Raw genomic sequence first — 6,584 nt, forward strand, 5'->3', positions numbered from 1 at the left:
GATCTCCTCCAATCCTGCAGTGTTCTGGACCCAACAATCTTCTCCACGCTGGGCTACCACTCCAGAAACACAACAGCAGCACCGCCAATCCTCTGCTAACATAACCAGGATGCCAGTCTTCTTTCAGCAAAGAAGACTGACATCCTAAATATTCAGCGATCCTGTAACAAGCTAATGAAATTTGCTTGAATAATTAGTCTACAAAATGACATCTCTACTGAATTTCATCCGGTATCCACAACTGCTTTTGTGCAAACAATATTGTCTCATCATTAGAAGAAAGTGGATCAGATTCAGAATTGACAATCAATTTCCAGGAATCCCACTTCAAGACAGGCAAATAGTTAGTGATGTATTTTATCATTGAAGGCTTGTCTCTAATAATCACAAATCCTGTTGGCCGAAGGATCCGGTCCATTTCTAAAAGCAAGTCTTCTACGCTGCAGCCTTTCCAAATCGCAGTCCCGCAGCGATCCAAACTACTGCACGAAATAAATCTCCCCTACGCAGCCTTCATGCAAAGACAAAGAATCAGCAGCAGCTCAGCAAATGAAGATCGCGCTTGCAGCTGTCCACTTCCCAAACGATAGCTCACCAAAAATGGATTGGCAAACCAAGCTCTTTATTTCCTTAGCCCAGGAGGGGCCAAGCCCTCACAGGCTCTAATACCAAGATAAAATTACAGACACACAATAATATATTCTATTAATTTGAATGGGGAAATTACGCACATATTTATACAATCAATAGTCTCAAGATAGGAATGCTATCTTAGACGTACAATAGTGTGGTTGAGAGATTCTCTCAACCACACACTAAACTAGGAGAAACTAAATTCCTATTATGTAAGAACAAACTCCTCAAATGGAGAATTACAACCATAAAGAAGTAGGAATTAATTATTTCTAACTGACCCTTTATCAAAAAATTGTTGATCCTTCTTTAAAGAGTTTTTCAACAATTCCCAATATAAATATGTTGAATAATTTATTATTTGGATCTCAAAATCTTTTTCTGAATATAAATGATCTTGAACTTTTTTTAAGCAATGAATTAAAAAGCAAAGAAATAGAAATAGAGTGTTTAGTTGGAAAATATCAACCCCAATACAAGTTGTGTGATCCTTTCAAACTTTTTGTTTTAAACCCTTACGAAAAGAAAACAAATATAAATATATACAAAACAAACGTACGGAAGTTAGCGAGTTGGTGCACGAAGTCCAGCTGTCAATAGTTCTAAATGGTGGTGAGATGTACTACTTTCAATTAAAGTAAAGTAGCATATCCTTGAAGCAAAGGAAATGAAACACTAAACCGAATCAAGATGATTATGTTGTTTAAATATTGATTAAATACCGAGGGATTCTTTAAGATGAAAATGAATATTTTAAAGGTCTTTTGACTTGGTAAATATGAATGAGATACGATGAAAGGATATAATGTAAAGGTTTCAATAAATATTTCAAAAACAATACAATAGTGATTCTTTGGTAACTATTGAAATGAGGAATAATAAATTATTATGTATAATAACATTTTTTTAAAAGCTTTTTAAAACATTAAATTTTAATATATGATATAGTTTATTATTTTAATAATTTAATAATTTATTATTTTAAATTTTATGATTATGTAAATAAATGTATTTGTTTTAAAACAGAATTTAAAAAATTTAATTTAATTATTAATGATTATTAAATAAATAATAAAAATTTAATTTTTATATAATATTTTGAAATATAAATAATAAATTTTAAACTTTAAATATAATTTATAGTGATAAAGTTACCTGTTACCACACTTTTCACCATTAAATCACTATGTTTCATGTAGTAATATAAAACTTTGAAGCCCTTCAAACCATTAAAATCTGACAATGCTAAGATGAAAATAAAAATAATACCACTGGGAAGAGAGAAGTTTATTTAAATAGGGATAAAATAAAATAACATATAGAGGTCTATGCCAGATACTTTGCATCTCAAAAAAGCAATGATTCTTAAAAATCACTTCTCATATACAGGTCTCTAGCATGACAATAAAGCAATATCATTTGTTGAAACGTATTTATTGAGATAGTTACCTACCCATATTTAAAATTACATAACCAGGATTGGCGTGCTCCAAAACATGAGATCATGCCGTGCTTGCGTGAAAAATCGATCCAGGTTTTTGAAAATTCAATTCAAGTTTATCCAGATATTACCAAATTAATGTAGATATTACCAAAGTTGTGCAAATTTTATGAATATTATGGAATTTGATGATTAGAGAGATCAAATCTACCATAAATATATCAAATCTGTAATAAAACCCTATCAAAACTGCAATAGACATAAATTTGGACCAATTTGATCTAATTTAATAAACCAGAGCTACCTTATCTAGATTTTAAGATAGACATAAAATTTAATAAACAAGAGCTATTAAAATAAGGAGTAAATTTATCTAATTTAATAAACCAGAGCTATTAAACTAAGGATCAAATTTATCTAGATATTAAGAAAATTGCTTAAATTTTATAAATATTCCAGAATTTGATAGAGTCAGAGAAATCAAATTATCATAAATATATCAAATCTATAATAGAGCTCTATCAAATCTATAATAGACATAAATTTAATAAATAAGAGTTACTAAAATAAGGAAATCTACAATTTCCAATAGAAAATAGGATGGATTGTGGTCTGTAATCAGAGTAGTTTGTTCTTCTCAATATTTAAAATAGCTGAATAGATTACATTGAAAACATCAACAATAAATGATTGGAGTAGAATTTTATTAAACTGAAGTAAAACTGAATTGTCTATGACACTTAACACGGAACCATAAATACCTAAAAGACAAAGGAATCATGACACCTAGCAGACAATAAAATTAATATCTCAAGCAGACAATAAAATTAATATCTCAAACACTAAAAATTAGTGAAACTGTGTGTTCATTCATTCAAATTTGAAAGGTATATCCCATTAGGAATTTAAACTGCAATTCCAAATCCCAATTGCTGTAGCAAGGACGCAGGATTCACAGGTGAGCTGTCGAGGTTGGTTAGTATATTATGAAAACGTTGCAGCTACAATGCCGACGCTTAGAGCTACAACGAACCATGTCTTAATTGGAAGTGGTCCAGTATCATCAACTGCACGTTTCTGATTTCGTACAGAATTTATGAAAGGTTTACATCATTATTTATGACAGAGGACCCTCCAGAAAAGTTGAGGGCCAGACACACATTGGTGGTGTAGAGGGTATGGTGAGACATTTGATGCCATGCTTTGGCGTATATGGGTCGCTTCTACTATTTATTGGGAATCTTCATAACTTTGTTCTGCATCGCAGCATTTGAACGTCGGTTTTGAGTGGAGGCATATCATCTCTGTTTGTCCTTGTGAGTGAGATAGGTGTGAAACATGGCTGGGAATGGGGTGGTGAAGGCTGTGTTTGTGTTTGGGGTTGTGGCGACATTGATGACTGCGTGGGGTGTAGTCACAAAGGAGGGTGCGATATCATGCAACAATGTCGCGAGTGCCTTCACTCCATTAGCTGGATATCTGACGGGGAATGCGACCACCCCTGGATATCTGGTTGTTGTCCTTCCCTCAAGGGGTTAGACTCTCAAGTGAGAGGGACACCCCTGATAGGCAGGCTCTTTGTAACTGCCTCAAGGATCAGGCAAAAACACTTGGGTTTAGTTTAGGTAAGGCTGCTAATCTGCCCGCTCTGTTCGAAATCAACGACATCAGCGTGCCTGTCACTTGACGTTGACTGTACCAAGTATGTCTGCCAATCACCTGTTCCTTTCTCTATTCATTGATTCTTTCATTCTGATGCGACCTCTAACTGCCCAAGTTTCATTTTGACAAATATTGCACTCTCTAAATTTTGATTATTGATTTTATGCTGTTTATGTATGGCAGAGTTCATTGAAAGGAAATCTGCCGGTGATCGAATGTGGGCTGGTTTAGTTAGTGCTCTAGTATTAATGGAGTACACGTATATTAGTTAGTCTATGAACTTGTTACAATTTTGGAGCCACCACTGGCTGTTTTGAGCGTTTCGCAGTTCCTCCGGCGAACGCCCACTTTCAGTGTTTCTGTAATGCATTTAAATAAATAAATGATGCCAGCCAGCTTTAACTTTGTCTATCGTTACAGTCCCAGCAGTTTTTTTTTCAGTTAAATGACCCTCAATTTAAGCAGTTGTAGTTAAAATAATAATGCTTTTAGTCTCGAGAATACCAGGGTCTCTAATTTCGTTCCTTTACGTTGTGTGGCAACGGTGCAACACGTAGGATCTTTTTGGTGCATTGCATTTTTGTGTTGCTTGACATTATATATTTTTATGTACTGGTATGATTTTAGCGAAGTTAATTACGTATAGAGACAATCTTAATTTTCAATAGAGCATTTACAGCTTTTCTGATAATGTTAAACGTAAACGGTTGTTTGTCGTTTCCAGATAGTTTTTTCCAATCGTTCCGAATTTCCTTGCGTGTAGTGCCAGGGCTTTGGAAGGAATAACAAAACTTTTGCTTTATATGCACAGGGGCATAAGGGAGATACTCATTTTAAATCTCTTAATGCATAATAGTATATCCTTGTCTCAGTTAAGATCTTATATGTTTATAATTTTCTAAATTATAAATATTAAAAAAACAAATAATTTGCTTAAATGGAAAAGAAGATATCTTCCCGTGGTCGGAAGCTCGATCAGGTTCAGATGAATTTTCTACTTATTTGGGTTTGTGCAGTATTTATATGGAGTATGGGATTGTTCAAAATTTTTAGGGGTGAAGTTGAAAAACAGGTGGACAAGTCAACTTGAGATAATAAATAGATGGACCCACCTACAACCCTGGCAGCAGCATCATTATTAAATATTATTAACCTGAGATAATAAATAGATGGACCCACCTACAACTCTCGCAGTAGCATCATTATTAAATATTATTAATTTTTATCGAACAAATGGTTTTTGTCTTTATATGTAAATTTTGATAATAAATTAAAATTAAAATTATTTTTGAAGAATTTTTAGGCGAAAATCACATGGAGAAATTTTTGTCGACGCGTTTCGAACCAACCAGTGTGGTTCATCGTGAGGACAAGTTGAATGAGCAGATCTGGCTATGCACTTTAATAAATAGACAGGGCAGAATATCCAATGACTCAGATTTCTCGATAAGATAACAGCTAAAAAGACAACAGCTCGATTTGGCCTGATAACGGCTAGGTTAACCATGATACGGGGTATTATATTAATTTATATTATTTATTTATTTAATTTATATAAAAGAAATTTTAGTTATTAATATAGAATAAATTAATATATAATAAGTAAATCATAAAATGAACTAATTAATTTTTTTTTTATTAATTTTAAATATATTAATAAACCTAAATTAATTTAAAATTGTTAGAAATGTATATTAAAATAAGTAAAATTAATATATTATAATAAGTAAATTATTAAAAATAAATAAATAATTTCAAATATATTAATTAATAAGAATAAGAATAAAATTAATTTTGAATTGTTAGATAAAAATATTAGTTAGTTATAACGGCTAGTTTGACCATGATAAGAGTTAGTTTGATAAGGTGTATTTATTTATTTTTTCTTTTTTTTAGAAAATTCGGTTACTAATATAGAACAAATTAATATAATTAATATATTAATAAATTTAAATTAATTTAAAATTGTTAGAAATATATAATAGAATAATAATAATAATAATAATAATAATAATAATAATAAATAAATAAATAATTTTAAATATATTAACTAATAAGAATAAAATTAATTTTAAATTGTTAGATAAAAATATTAGTTAGTAATATAAATATTCGTCAAAAAATTAGAGAACCCAAGGGTTGGAAATATAAAAATTAATTCAAGGTCTATTTAATGGTAAAAATAGTATTTTAAAATTAACTTTATGTAAATTAAGTTTAAATTGATAAAAAAATAATAAAATATATATATATAAATAAATAAATAAATAATAGTAATAAATTAATAATATTAATAATAATAATTTTACCATATTAAAATTAAATAATAGTTTAAATTAATAATTAAAATAGATTTAAAATTAATTTTCTTAGATAAATTAAGTTTAAATTAATAGTTAAAGAGTTTTCACATAAAAATAAAAATAAAAATAATAATAAAAAATAAAAATAAATAAATACACCTTATCAAACTAGCCCTTATCATGGTCAAACTAGCCGTTATAACTAACTAATATTTTTATCTAACAGTTCAAAATTAATTTTATTCTTATTCTTATTAATTAATATATTTGAAATTATTTATTTATTTTTAATAATTTACTTATTATAATATATTAATTTTACTTATTCTAGTATACATTTCTAACAATTTTAAATTAATTTAGGTTTATTAATATATTTAAAATTAATAAAAAAATTTGTAATTAATTCATTTTATGATTTACTTATTATATATTAATTTATTCTATATTAATAACTGAAATTTCTTTTATATAAATAAAATAAATAAATAATATAAATTAATATAATACGCCGTATCATGGTCAAGCTAGCCGTTATCAGGCCA

General features: G+C 29.2%; 1 long non-coding RNA gene across 1 annotated transcript; it reads left to right on the plus strand.

Annotated features, from left to right (window-relative positions):
- The first annotated feature begins 3,308 nt into the window (after nt 1-3,308).
- Nucleotides 3,309-4,145, plus strand: LOC149262364 (uncharacterized). Its single transcript, XR_016249212.1, has 2 exons — nt 3,309-3,776; nt 3,920-4,145. It is a non-coding gene; the product is annotated as an uncharacterized LOC149262364 (long non-coding RNA).
- Nucleotides 4,146-6,584: the final 2,439 nt, after the last annotated feature.

This window comes from Pinus tabuliformis, chromosome 6, assembly GCF_031772625.1.
Source record: "Pinus tabuliformis cultivar Carrire ecotype Pingquan chromosome 6, CPIR1, whole genome shotgun sequence".
In the NCBI taxonomy this organism is placed as follows: domain Eukaryota; kingdom Viridiplantae; phylum Streptophyta; class Pinopsida; order Pinales; family Pinaceae; genus Pinus; species Pinus tabuliformis.